Source organism: Elephantulus edwardii, unplaced genomic scaffold (genome assembly GCF_000299155.1).
Source record: "Elephantulus edwardii isolate Elephantulus edwardi_28Jun2011 unplaced genomic scaffold, EleEdw1.0 scaffold00048, whole genome shotgun sequence".
In the NCBI taxonomy this organism is placed as follows: Eukaryota; Metazoa; Chordata; class Mammalia; order Macroscelidea; family Macroscelididae; genus Elephantulus; species Elephantulus edwardii.
Genome location: NW_006399798.1, coordinates 7,712,201 through 7,727,725, shown reverse-complemented (window position 1 = coordinate 7,727,725; position 15,525 = coordinate 7,712,201).

Here is a 15,525-nt window from a genome sequence, read left to right as displayed (position 1 = left end):
TTATGGTAGAGATTATGAACAGGGTACAGAATAGAGCTAAATTCATGTCTGTTGTTTGTAGAGTTGCTATCAATCATCATCAACTCGACACACTTAACAACAACAACAAGAAACAAGGTAACCTTCACAGATATTGAAGTTAGGGGGTCAATATCTTTTGGGAGGGGTGTAATTAAATCCATAACAATGTGCAATTGATTAAACTTAATAGTTTTGTCATCTTTGTCAAGATAATATTTTGTCCTCTCCCTCAGACCTTAATGTTAATGCTTAGAAGGGAGTGATTAGAAAGTTAGAGCAGTCTAGTCTTGTCAGAGGAGAGATAGAGATTTTAGATAACCTATCTCAATTAGGATTCTCCAGACAAACACACCATGTGATATGTGTGTCCACACGTGTATAAAGAGATTGATTTCAAAGAGTTGGTTCACCTAACTGTGGGGTCTGGAAAATCCAGTAAAGGATTGGAGACTCCCATTGACTCAGAGTACTGCTAGGGGTTGACAAAGCCAAAATCCATAGATCAAGAGGGAAGCTGGAGCCCTGCATTTGTTCCCAAGACCTATAGTTTAGGCAACAGGGAGAAGGTAGGGTGAAGAGAAAGATAATACTTCCACAGTATCTATTTCTAGATAGGAAGTAGACCACACCCTAAGAAATTTTCCTTTCAACTGATTGGTTAACTGGGTGTATCACATCAGATGACATTATGGAAGATGATTACATTACATTATGAAAGAGCAAATTGTCTAGTGTTTGGCTCAACCACAGAAAACCTAGTAGACCTATTAAATTAGCCATCACATTACCTTTGAAAGGATGCCAGGGGTAAAGGATATAGCTCCAAGAAGTGTAGGGTTAACAAGGGAAGTAAGCAGACCTGAGGCAAGGTACCAAGAAAACCATCTGTGAAAGATGTCTTCATCCAAAGAGAGCACGTGTGACTCATCCTTGCTTGTGGCCTGATACACATGCCAGCCCCAGAACTATGACAAAGAGCATCATCTCTGCTTCTTTGACACAGAAAATCATTCCCAGCATATTGGTTCAGGGCTGCAAGTTCAGTAAAGGCATCCTGTAATTTGGAATTCTGGTGAATTTTTGTCTCCCATACTCTACTGAACTGGTGTCTTGCTCTCACATCCATGGTAGCCCCACATGGCTCAGAGGTTTCATGGGTCAAATGGTTTTGTCTCCAGAGATGGTTCTTTCATCTCCAGAATCTCAGATGTGCCTGGAGGAGTCCTCCTCCTAGGCACTAGGGGCATTGACAGAAGGAAGGTCTCAGAGCCTGAACTTTCACATTAGACTGGGAATTCGACAGTGCATTGAGCTAGGAACAGATGGGAGTGGGCATCATTATTACACAAGAAAGCAAAATCATAACACCCTTGGTTCCCATTATTCAAGTAAGGTTAGGGGGGAAAGGCAATTAGAAATATAGATTAAAAAGATGGAAAGAAAGAAATGTTTGTGAATTAGTATTAAAAGAGAAACTACAACGAATGGAAAAGTTTATTTTAGGTTACATTCAGCAAAAGGAACTTCTGAATTCCAGGCTTCTTTAATTCTTTGAATGAACAAAGAATAAATCAAATGTTGATTTGGGGGCATAATTTTTCTGACAAAATTGTCTAATCGCACCATACGGCTCTCTTGATTTCCTTTTTGATTTTCACAGCACAATCATAAAGAGGACACTTTTGGGGGAAAAAAATATTTGACAGCATCATCAATTTTCCCAGTGGCCTGTCTTAATCCTCTAACATTCAGATCGCTCTCTTTTGAAGTGCCTGTGAGTTCATCTGCCTTGTAGATTTTTCCTCTCTGCAGTCATTAACCAGCCCAACTCCGCCGAAACCTGGTTTACCAGTACTCTTGCACGCGATCCCAGCCATTCTCCACAAGCACTTTGATCAGCCCTGGGATCGTTTGCATCTTTTGCAAAATCACTCTGCACTGTAGTGATTGACACAGGGGCTGCCACCGTGGGCTCAAGCATGGCGATGACTGTGCAGCTGGCACAGGACCAGGTAGTATTTGCCTCTGCTGTTCATAGACTGGCTATGAGTCAGAACCAAGCCAACAACACCGAACAACAGTAGTGAAGAACGGTCCCTGCATAGCACGAATGGCTTGCACTCAACTCAAACTAAAGGTGGATAGTTCGAATCCACCCACTAGTGTCATGAAGGAAACACCTTGTGGTCTTGTTCTGTAGAAATTATAGTGAAGGTGAGCTCTGGCGGCCTAGTGGCAAAGAAGCTGCACTACAATCCCAGAGGAGAGCAGTTTGAATCCAGCAGATGCTCTGCTGGAGAAGGAGGGACAATCTCCTCCTGTACCAGTCAGATCCCATTTGACGGTGTTGTTGTTGTTGTTATGTGCCGTCGAGTCGTTTGCGACTCATAGCGACCCTATGTACAACAGCCCTAAACCCTGCTCTGTCCTGTGCCAATCGCACTACCTCTGACACACCCATCCCGATTACCCCAGTCACTGAATCAATCCACCTCATAGAGGGTCTTCCCCTCCTGCGCTGTCCCTCTACTCTACCCAGCATGATGTCCCTCTCTAAAGACCTGTCTCTCCTTGTCCAAAGTATGTCAGACGAAGCCCCAGAATCCTTGCCTCCAAGGAGCAACCTGGTTTAACCCTCTCCAGGATGAATCTGTTTGTTTTCTTGGCAGTCCAGGGTACATTCAATACTCTTCTCACACACAAAATAATAAAAATCATTTAAAAAAAAAAAGAAATAAATGCCAGTCAAGATAATCCTGTAGAGCAGTTCTGCTTTGTAACATGCAGGATTACCACAGTCAGAATCAACTCAACAGCACTGGGTTTAGTTTGGAGTTTCCAGCAGAGAATGTTGACCCCCCACTGACTAACAGGGACAAACTGACTCATAGACATACTGATGAAGGGTGGGAAGTTTGCTAGTTCTCAGTCAGAGGATGGTGGGAGAGGGCACAAGATTATAAGCCATCAACTCAGGAGTGGATATCCTCAGATTATGCCAACATTTGCTTTCCTATTCAACCGTAAAAATGTCAGGGACTCAGATCATGCAAATCTGAAAAGCAAGGGCCCCTGTAAAGGATCAAGGACCATTAGCCATAATATGTAAAGAGCTCATACAATGAGGAAAAATGGGCAGAAACAAAACCTATTTCAAAACCAAGAAAAGTAATCCAAGAGGCTTTCAAGCAGAGGAAAAAATATTCCGCTTCTCTGTAAACAAAGAAATGAACAGCCAAGCAATATTTCACCATCGAATAAACAACGTTTTTTTAAATTCTAATTCTCAATGCTGGGAAGGTCGTGAAGAACTGGGCCCTCCTTAGACACTGCTGGTGGGGTGTAAATTGGCACAGTCATTCCAGAAAGCAAAAGCCGAGATAGATCCAGCCTTAAAATGATTTCAGCCGCATTGTATTTTTTTATATATAAAGTCCCATGTTGCCTGTGCATATCCTCATATCATTCTCAGAATGAACAAAGACTAAATCAAATGTTGATTTTGAGGGCATAATTTTTCTGAAGGAAAAAAATTGTCAAGTGGCACAAAACAATATCCTTCACTTCGAGGGAAGTTAATTGCTTTCTTGGCTCTCTCTAAACTCAAGCTCTTATTTGGAGGCCACTTTGCACAGGAAACAAAGCCATTTCACTCTGGATTGTTCAGAGCCAAAGAAGGAACTTGGAGCTGGGCAGGGCGACAAGACTCCTCCACTGAGCAAACAGCTCCTACTGCAACAGAGGGACCCAGAGCCCACTGATGTCAAGCTCCCTCCTTGCAAAGTCAAACTGCTACAGTGAAGGGCCTGTGGACAAGCCCAGGCACAGAGAAGGTACTGTGTTCAGTCTTTACTACAGATATCCACCAGCCCGGCTACAGATGTCCTCTCTGGGTGATGAGGGTGCAGGAGTGTTTGAGTCCTCTTCAAATGTTTTGTTGAGTTCTAAATTCTTTCAGCGAGCATGTATCACAATCACAACACCCAAAGGTGACTTTAAAAAGAAGAATACCACAAAGCAGGTAGATAGCATGAACAAGCCCTCAAACAAAACTGGAGCTGGAGGTTTGCACAGAGACAACGCTAAGACAATTCAGAGGCTTGCAGTGGGTGAATGGATAGGTAAGAGTGGGGAGAGATCAACTGTTAGAGTTTCAGATCATCTGCATTGGAAAGGCAGTCACTTCGCAAAGCCTGGGGAAGCATCTCTAAATCTTTTTTCTTTTTTTCTTGTTGTGTACGTCGAGTAGGATCTGACAGGCACAGGAGGAGATTGCGCCTCCTTCTCCAGTGGAGCATCTGGTGGATTTGAACCGCGTGCCTCTAGGATTGCAGTGCTGCTTCTTGCCACGAGTCCACCAGAGCTCGCTTTTCCAAGTCTTAAGGAGAGAAACCCAATTATGAGCTGACACCTGGGGAGAAGAGCTGAGGGAAGCTGATAGTCCAGGTTCCATAGGTCCCTGGCTCTGTTCTCAGGACTGGCAACATGGGGAAGTATCCAATGGTCTAGGACAACCAGCTAAGAGTCCTGACAGGTGTCCTCTATTTGTTGTAGACACTCTACCTCATGACTTAGGAAAGGGCTCCATCTTCACTGACCACTAGAAAGGTTCTCAGGTCATGAACTTGACTCTTGGTAAGAGAGGAGAAAGAAGGTTGGTGGATCATGAAAGGTCTGATGGGGGACTAAGCAATGTTTCAGATGCAAATGTCAGAAGAAATTAAAGGTTACACCTAGAACTTCACATCGTTATTTGATTCCCAAAGAAAGGAGGAACTTTGTGTCTCCGAAGGGACATTAGGCTGTTTCTGGAGGCATTTGTCACAACCAAGGACAAAATGTGACACTGGCATCTAGAAGGTAGAAAGAGAACAAGGATGTTTCTAAATATCCCACAAGGTGCATCCTACAATGTACAGGACGGTCCCAGCACAAAGATTTATCCAGTCTAAGGGTCAGTGAAGCAGAGAAGGTCTGTTCCAGGGTATACTGAAGAGTTAGTGGTTCCATGACAGAATTTCCGCCTTCTCTGTTGAAGTATCCCAGAACACCCAATTGAGATAACGCAAAACCTATACTTGAACCAGGAAGCAGTAATCAGAACAGAGCAGAGCAGGCAAGCACTACATGGTTCAGAATCAGGAGAGATGTGCTTCATGGATGTATCCTGTCTCCATACCTTTTCAATCTATTTACAGACAGATCGCTTGGGAGGCTGGACTTTGTGAGGAGGAATGAGGCATCAGTATTAGAGGAAGACTCATCAATAACCTGCATTATGCAGATGGTACTACCTTGCTTGCTGAAACTAAGGGGGATCTGAAGTGCTTGCTACAGAATGTCAAGGACTGCAGTCTTCAATATGGATTGAAACTCAACATCAAGAAAACAAAGATTCTCACCACTGGGCCAATTGGCAGCTTCGTAATGAACAGAGAAAAGAGTGAAGTTGTTGATTATTCCAGCTTGTTTGGTTCCACAATCAACACTCTTGGCACCAGCAGTCAGAAAATCAAAAGATATATTCCACCGGGAAAGTTTGTTGTCAGGGACCTCTCTAGCAGCAATGTTAGTTTGGAGACTAAGATGTGCCTGATACAGGCTATGGCCTTCACAATTATTTGCTATGTGTCAGAGGGCTGTATAATAACTAAGGATGATAGAAGAAAGGTCAATGTCTTTGAGTTGTGATGCTGGTGAAGAGTGTTGAACATACCATGGACTACCAGGAGAACAAACATGTCAGTCCTGGAGAGGGTGAAACCAAGATGTTCCCTGGAGGCAAAGATCTTGAAGCTTCCTCTCACATACTTTGTGCACGTGGCGAGGAACCGTCCTTGGAGAAGGACATTATGCTTGGAAGGGTGTAGGGACAGTGCAGGAGAGGAAGACCCAGGATGAGATGGACTGACTCAGTGACTGGAGAAATGCAATTGGGTCTGTGGAAGACAATGAGATTGGCTCAGGATAGGGCAGGGTCCAGAGCTCATGTACTTAGGGTCGTTGTGAGTGGCAGGTGACTCAACGGCACACAACAACATCAACACAACATACTGAGGTACTTAACTGATAAAGGTCAAAGCCTAGAGTCTTCATTTCAAGTTACACCTCTATAAAAGAAAACAAAAATCCTCACAAGTGGACCAGTAAGCAACATCACAGTGAACATAGATTGTCAAGGGTTTAATTTTAGTTGGATCCAAAATTAATCACCGGGAAAACAGCAGTAGAGAAATCAAATGACACACAGCATTGGACGTATAGGTGTTAAAGAGCAAGGATTTAAAAAAGCCATAATGAATGAATGGAAATCCAGAATCTCTGTAAATGTTCATTAAAATTAATAAAATAACATTTTAAAAAGAGCAAGGATGACACTTTGAGGATTAAGGTGAGCCTGACCTAAGTCATGTTGTTCTCAATGAAAGTGTTAGACAATGAATAAAGAAGCCCAAAGAAGAACTGATGCTTTTGTATTGTGGTCTTGGCAAAGAATACTGAACACACCACGGACTGCCAAAAGAACAAATCGTTCTGTCTTGGAAGTAGTGCAGCCAAAACGTTCCTTTAAAAACGAGGCGTGTATCAGGAGGGGTCAGTGTTTGGAGAAAGGCATCGTGGTGGAGAAAGTAGAGGTCAGCTTTTGCTTCTTTTTAGAAGGGAAGCCCATCAACAGGATGGAATGACATGGCTTGCGGCTTCTGCACGATGGACCGTGACGAGGGCGGCCAGGTCCTGGACACGGTTCCTCTCTGCTGTACACGGAGTTGGAACACGCTCAGCGGCACCGAACTACGTTGTTAACGGGAGGGAGCCAAGCTCGAGGCCGGACTGAAGACCCTCACGCACAGTAGGGCTTCTGGCTGGACCTGTTTCCTCTTGCCCTGGCTTTGCATTTACATTGCACTCATTTGCTCCCCCACACACATGCATTCACACGCACTCAGGCATGTGTAAGCCCACACTCATACAGGCACGCTCACACGTGCACTCATGAGTGTGCATGCACTCACATGCACACATACACACATATGCACACGCACGCTTGCATGTTCACGTATGTGCCCGCATCTGTGCATGCTGTCACACATGCACGTAAACATGTGCTCCTGCACATTCACATACGCATGTACACACATAGGTGTGAAGAGACACAGAGGAAGCCGTGCATTTCAAGTGTCTGGTAGTTTTTCCCTTTTTTCTCTAGAGGTGAATGTTTGAGTCTCTCACTGAAGGCAGATTGACCCTTTCTGGTGGGGGGGTTTCCTCTTAATGGACCTCTGTTCTCACAGAGCCAGCAGCAGCTTCCTGGGCTAGCAAGGAGAGAATGAGGAGCTAATAAGTTTGAGAGAGAAGACTGAGTGCTCTGCATATCAATGAAACCATCCTCCAGAATTACCATGGCTCTAAAGTGGAGATGAAATGCCTTCTCCCATTGGTGCCTCAGAGATGGAGGCCAGACTGAGTGACTTGACTTGCTGGGGCTCTCCAGAGGGGAGGGGTGTGTGAGGGGTGGGGAGGAGTGATCCCTGCACTGGGCCTGAGACAGGGCCACAGTCACAACCCAGGGACAGTAAAGTGAGAGGGGAATCTCAGAACCCCAGAAGCAGATGTTGTATTTTCTTTTCTGGGAATCATTCTCTCTGCTTTCTCCAAGTCGAGGGGTTCAAATCCGTCAGGTGTTCCATGGGGGAAAGATAAACAATCTCCTGTCTGATTTATAGCCTTTTGAAAACCCCCTGGAGCATGAGCGTTGAGTCAGTTAGAACTCAACAGCACACAACAAAAGGAGTAACTAAGGGGTGGCCCAAAGCTGTTAAATGTTTAATGACCAGATAATGTGAAAGGAGAGGAGAAGGGTTTGTAGCTCCTGCCAATTGCCACCGTGTCCATGCTGGTACGTTCACAGAACGCCTCATGCTGGTAACCAAAGGCCCCTCTTCTCTGTTGGATCCAATCCACCAGCAGTCCTGGGGGAGAAGATGGGCCGTCTCCTCCTGTGTGATTTACAGCCCCTGAAACCTGGGGAGCATTGGCTGTGGGTCGGTTCCGACTCAAAGGCGGTGGTTCGGGTTTGGGGTGTTTTGTTTTCATTCTATCCTCAGTACGCATGTGCGCCAGCTCACACTTTGCATAACTGAGTCTACTAAGGACTCAGCTGCATGGGGCCTGCAGAGGTGGGTCACAGCCTGGAAACGCCCAGTTAAAGATTGCTGGACAAGCAGAGAAATGATGAGTTGGTCCAAGAACCAGCTGAGATGACCAAGGCCAAAAATATAGAAGCACCCCTCCCCACGCCCTAAGTGGAAAACATCCTAACAGATGGGGCTCCTTGTGGTCAAACAGGAAGAAATATCTAGCTGGTTTTAAAAACCAAAACAAAACATTGACCTCCAAAGGCTTGGCACATCTAGCCTGTGTGGGTCCCCGGGTTTTTGGTTTTTTGGGTTTTTTTAATTTTTTGTTAATTTTAATAAAAGTTTACAGAGACTTTGGATTTCCATTCATTCATTGTTGCATTTTTCTCCCTGCCCAAACTCCTCCCTTGTTCACTCTTCTCTTTGAAAATTAAAAGAAAAATTCTTTCACTGGTATACAATCCCTCCCCGCAAGTCCACTCCACTATGCAGCCTTCGTTTTTAAAAAGTAATCCCCAGTTTTCTGGAAAGTGCCTGCGCTGCTCTGATCCTTTGGTCTCTCCATCCACATTCACTGCCTGAAGCATGGAAATGTCACCATTCCACCAGAGAATGTGTATCTGCGGGCGCACAAAGCATTGTGGGAATATCTTGCCAGGAACAAGCATCTCTGAGTAGGCCAGAGTGACTGGTAGGGAGACTACAAATAATACCTCCATCTCCATTTGCCACTTTGACTTTGCCCCGAATGACACAAAAGGTCAAATAAACATTTTCACCAAAGCAAGAGCTGTCATACCTCAGTCGCATCACTTTCCTTCAACACCTCCCTTAACTGGGCCACATTGACAGATGCACTGAGAAGCTAAGAAACCACCAAGAACAGAAGCATTCCTTTAAATGGAGAGATCTTATCCCCTCCCTGAACACGCTGTTGTTAGATGTGCTCGGATCAGTTCTCTCACTCGCAGCAACCAATGGAGTAAGTTTGCAATCACTTTCTCAGGGGCAAGGAGCCCTGGTAGCATAATGGCTAAAACACTTGGCTGCTAAGTGAAAAGTCAGCAGTTCAAACCCACCAGTCACTCCACAGAAGTTGTGGTAGGAGTCTGCTTCCGTGAAGACTGACAGCCTGGGAAATTATATGGGCAATTTGACTCCATCCTGTAGGATTTCTGTGAGTCAGACTCAATGACAGTAGGCTGGGTTGGGTTTTGATTCCACCAGGGCTCAAGAAACGATGCATTACTTCATTTTCTTCAAATCAAATTCAGTCCATCTCTAAGTCCCCACTCCACAAAGTGACAGAAACACAAGCTTATTTGATGGAACTTCCTGCCTGCCACCTCTCATCCTGTAGTCATCATGGGACCAATGTTGTTGTTGTTGTTATGTGCCATCGAGTCGCTTGCAACTCATAGTGACCTGTGTACAGGAGCTCTATACGCTCTTCTATGCTGTGCCAACCTAGCCGTCTCAAACGCACTTATTCCCACCACTCCAGTCACAGAATTGATCCATCTTATCGAAGGTCTTCCTCTCCTTCGCCCCCCTCCACTCTGCCAAACATGATGTCCCTCTCCAAGGACCAGTCCCTCCTTGCAACATGCCCAGAATATGTCAGACAAAGCTTCAGAATCCTTGACTCCAAAGAGCCTTCTGTCTTCACCCTCTCCAGGACAAACCTGTTTGTTCTCCAAGCAGTCCATGGTATATTCAACACTCTTCTCCAGCACCACAGCTCAAAGGCATCAATTCTCTATCAACCCTATTCACTGTCCAACTCTCTGATGCATAGCACGTAATTGCGAAGACTATAGCCTGGATCAGGCGCACCTTAGTCTCCAGTCTGACATCGTGACTCTTCAGTACTCTTGAGAGGTCCCTCACAGCCGACTTTCCCAATGCAATTCGTTTCTTGATTTCCTGGCTGCTGTTAGCAAGAGTGTTGACTGTGGAACCAAGTAATCTAAAACTGTTAACTATCTCAATCTCTTCACCATCCATACTGATGCTGCCAATAATGGGACCAATAATGTCAGCAAAGTGAATGTTTGGGGCGTCTGTGGTCCCCACTGGTCCCATGGAGTCCAATGACTCATCAAGGCCTGTGCTATGTGCAGTCCTGGGCTCTCCTGAACACCAGAAGGGAGCTAGCTGGAGCACTCAGTTGTAGTAGTTGTTGTTGTTGTAATGCCATCCAGTCAGAACTGACCCCAGCTGACCCCCGCAGTGGGTTTTCAGAGACAGTAAATCACACAGGAGGAAATTGCTCATCTTTCTCCTATGGAGCAGCTGGTGGATTTGAACTGCCTCCTTTCTCATTGGCAGTGCAATTCCTTACCACCAGAACCACAACTAAGCCACCCAAGCTCCCTCCTGACCTGAGGGAATCTCCCCCTTTCTGTTGTCTCCACATTCCCCTTCAAAGGCTTCTCTCTTCACTCTTTGCATCTTTTCCTCCAGACTAAGTTCTGCTAAGAGCCAGGAGGAGACGTGGTCCTTTTTCCAGCCCTGAAAATGCCCTGAGACATGCAGGCAAGAAGCCTGGCCCTGGGACGGGAACGGAAAACACACTGAAACTACACAAATCGCTGCAGACAGTCGGCTTCTCCTGCTGCAGTGGGAACAACACAGCAATTAGAGTGGCAATGTGTTATCCTGTCCTGTGTTATCAGGGAGAAGCTGTGGACTGTTTGGAGGTTGGAGGAAGGGGGCGGTGGGGCTGCCATGCTGACCACAGATGTAGCCCACCTGTGCCAGTGGTGGCTGCGATGTTGGATCTGAGTTTGGAGCTGACCCAGACAGGGCCACGCCTGCATCTTTACACACGATTTGTAGATATCACTTCTCAGCGGCTGTTTCCCCCTCTGAGTTCAGATGTTGCTCAAGGGTACAGGTTAGAGGTCAGGGTCAAGGGCCACCTACAGACATGCCATCTTTCCTGTCCTGTCCCTACCTCCACCTCCTCTCATCTCCATCCTGTATCCTCTTCCTCTCCTTCCACTCTCCCCTTCCATCTCACCCCACACCCCCGCCCAGCTCCCATTCTGATCCACTCTTATGCACAGAGAGCCACCGAGAAGAAACCCAACATGGGAACAAGGCCAGGACAGCCACAGGGGTGGGAGAGACTGCCCACTGAACACTCAAGAGCTCCTGCTTGAGGGAGGGTGAGCTCAACCCCCTGCCCACTGCCCACCTGACCCCACTCCTCCTGGTCCCCAGTGCCTGACATCCCAAAGGGCACAGAGCAACTACCTCAGCTGGAGAAATGTGCACCCAGCCCCCGCAGCTCCCCTCCCATTTGCCAGTTGAGACTTGTGTGTTGATATGAGGTTAAAACAAAGCTTTTTTATTAAGACAGACCAAGGAGCTCTAGCGGCTTAGTGGTAAGAAATTGCACTGCCATCCCAGACGTACGTGGTTCAAATCACCAGCTACTCTGTGGGAGAAAGATGGGCGCTCACCTCCCATGCGATTGACTGTCTCTGAAAACCTGCCGGAGGGTTCAGACTCGATGGAACAACCTTAGGAAGAAAGACTTGGGGATTCACATCCAAAACCAGCCAATGACAACAGAGCCCACAAAGACAGTGTTGTGCGTCCTACGCTGGGGAGGAGGGCTTGGAGTCTTAAAGCTTGAGCAGCCATCCAAGGGGCCACTGTTGGTCTTCCTCTGTCCAGAACAAAGAAGAGTGAAGAAAAGCAGAGACGCACAGGGACAACGAGCGCAGAGGTCTAATGGGCCACCCTGAACCTCAGCTTCCACAGCTCAGAGCACAGCAGCCCTGAATGGCACCAGGCTGCCACGGCTGCCCACGCTAGAAGTCACAGTAGACGATCCTGCAGTGTGGAGGGAATTAAACAGAAAACACGGCCAACCTGACTGGTCCCGTAGACCTGATGGAACACTCAAACACAGCCATTGTCACCCTTACAAATGCGGAACCAAGTCACCCTGTAGCTCAACTTTCAGCCAAATGGACAGGTCTGCACAGAGATCACTGACCCCGGGGAGACATTCACTCCTTAGCATAACCAACATACAAGGTCAAAGAGCCCAAGGAGACATCCTAATGGAATAAAAGGAAGGGACACAAGGGTTCCTGGAGACGAGAACCACAGGGAAGGCTTGAGAGGGCATAGTGGGTATTGTAATTATGGGATGGTCTGACTCAGTGACTGGGTAATGTGTGTCGGAGACAATAAGATTGGGACAAGACAGCTGTTGCACACAGGGTTGCTATGAGTCTCAGGCCACTCGATGGCACATCAATAATAATTCATATTCTAAAACAGAATGTATATGCATTGGGAAACCAATTTGTCTTATCAACGTTCACTCAACTCACAATTCTTAAAATTTAGATTAAGACCAAAACCAGCCTGTGAAAACTTCGGGGTTGACCCTGTGGGTCATCACTGGTCCGGCATGGGGACAGGGAGGGCTGGGCAGCGTTCCACTCTGTTCCCTGTGAAGTCACGGCAGGTCAGGGCCCAGCCCGATCACAGCCAACATCAAGGACCACAGCGAGCTCATGGGACCAGTGGCTGGCTCGGTGGAAATGTGTTCTGGTGACCACTATCTCAGACACACCAGCACTTTCATAGAAGCACTGTCCCCTACGATCCTCCTGGGCTGTCCTGCGAGGCAATCAGGACAAGAAGCAGCTCCCTGAGGACACTGTATACACACACACCCCACAGTGCATCTAGAACTGGGGCACCCCAGTCACACCCAGCCTCGTGCAGAGTCCCCGAAGGTAGATATGGAGGCCGTGATCAACAGGGGCCCTGCAGGCGATGTGGGGGTGTTGGTAAGTGCCTGTGGCTCCTAGCAACTCTGAGAACAACAGATCTGAACCCTGCCCTGCCCTGTGCCGTCCTCCTACTCACTGACACACTTGAGCCTATTGCTGCAGTCAGTGTCCACCCAGCCTATTGAGGGTCGTCCTCTCTTTCACCGACCCTCCACCTTTCCAAGCACGATGTCCCTCTCCAAGGAAGAGTCCCTCCCAACAATGTGGCCCGAGTGTGTGAGACGTAACTTCCCCTTCCCTGCCTGCAGGGAGCACCCTGCCCGCATGTCCTCCAGGATAGACTTCCGTGTTATTTAGCCAGTGCCCACGACAGTCAGTACTCTCTTCCAACACCACAGCCCAAAGACACCAATTCTCCTGTCACCCTTATTCATTGCTCAGCTCTCAGATGCAGAGTAAGCGACTGAAGAGACCATGGCCTGGATCAAGCGTATCTTAGTTCTCAAACTGGCATCACTACTCCTCTGTAATTTGGAGAAGTTCCTGAGAGCACACTTGCCCAGCGCATTGTCTCTCCCGGTCTCCTGACTGCTGATACCTAGTGTATCGATGAGATGCACAGCGTACAGCTACACCACCGTGTACAACCGCTCCAGAGAGTCTGGAGCATCAGAAATGCAGGCTCCCAAAGGAGGTTGTTAAAAACTGCAGGTTCTGACCAGCTGGGCTGGGCTGGGACCTAGGGGTCTGCCTGCCTTGTGCTCCAGGTCAGTGACCACACTTGGAGTTATGAGGTTCAGGAGTTCTTGCTGGACTGAGAGGGTTAGGCTGCCAAGTCCAGATCTGGGGTCTCCCACTTCCTCCTGGACTCTGGGAGGGGTCTACAGATCACTGAGCCTCTTGTGGCCACTGGTGGGGACTCGGGTTCCCCCAGCCAGGATGCCTGCCTTCCTAGGCCCTCGCCACACTCCATGCCACACTGGCTGGCACCCGAGTGGGTTAGGGTTCCAGAGGGACAAAGGAAAGTAATATCCTCACAGCCTGGGGGGTGTAAATAATGAAAGTCGGATCCATAAGTAATTACTTTTTAATTAATTAGGAATGATGAATAGCGAAGACCCAGCAACTCTGGGCAGAATGGTGTTAACTGTAATAGCCTTGTTCCTTTCCCTGCTCAAATTGATTTGCTGGGGGAGGCGGCAGAGAGAGGCCAGAGTCCTGGGTCTAGGGGACAGTGGGTGGCAAAGCAGGCCTGGAGGGACAGCTCCAGCGTCCCTTAACTCCAAGTGTCCTCAGCCAGAGTCAAAGATCCTCGGCACCCCATGGAAATTTCTTTTCCCTAGAGGGAGGCCCAGAGAAGCAAGGGCCACACTTCTCACTCGAAAACCCTTCACAGACTTTCCTAATTAACCTTCATGAATCTCCTGGGCAAAGAGCAGAGGGGGCCCTTCCTCTCTGGTCAGCAGGGCCAAGCTGGTCAGGAAGGCTGGCCTAGTCCCAGGGCTCCAGCAGGCTGCTTGGGGAAGGGAGACCCTTCCCAGAGGTGCCTGAAGCTGGGGAAGAACCAACAGGCTGGGCTGAGGAGTGGAGCCAGGTGGCCTTCCTCCAGGGGTCAGTCAGCCCGTGTCTGGAGGATGGAGGGTGCTGGGTGGAGTACACCTGGTCTCTCCATCTCACTGCTGTGCTGAAGCACAACCCACTGAACAGCCCACCACTCATCCTGTGAACTAGGTCGGGAATCAGGGCCATCCCATGTCATCACACCTCAGTCTCTCTACTTCTAGAAGGAAGAGTGTCTCGGTGTCATCTGTAACAAAGATTCAGAAAGTTCAAGTGTAGGAGACCGACCAGAGGCCTGAAGTCAAGGTATCAGCTTGGAAGAAAGGATAGATGATTGATAGATAGATAGATAGATAGATAGATAGATAGATAGATAGATAGATAATAACCAGATGATAGCCAACTAGATAGATAGATAGATATAGACAGACAGACAGATAGAGATAGATAGATAGATAGATAGATAGATAGATAGATAGATAATAACTAGATGATAGCCAGCTAGCCAACCAGCCAGCCAGATAGCTAGATAGCCAATAGCTAGCTAGCTAGATTAGATAGATAGATAGATAGATAGATAGATAGATAGATAGATAGATAGATAGATAGATAGATGTGTGTGGAAAGTTTAATTACTTAAATGGAGTACTACATAAAGTCGAGTCTGTTTGGCTTCTCACTGACCAACAGGTTGGAGGTTCAAACCCACCAGTCACTTCTTGGGAGAAGCATGGACAATCTCTTCCTGTAAAGATTTACAACCTTGGAAACCCATTGGAGGGTCGCTATGGGACAAGGTGGAGCCTAGCTCAGCACCTGGCAGGTAGCCCACCTCTCCCCACTCTTGCCCACCCCTTCTCACCACAACCCTTCCTTCTGCTACCGCAGCAGCTGGGAGCCCCGCCCTGCACGGCTGGTAGAGGCTGTCCAGCTGGTTAAGGCTATCTGCCATTCACAAACCCTTCCTGGGACTTTGACAAGGGGCTAAGCGAACCACAGACTCTGGAAGAGGAAGGAAACCTGCTAATTGCCATCGTGTCAAA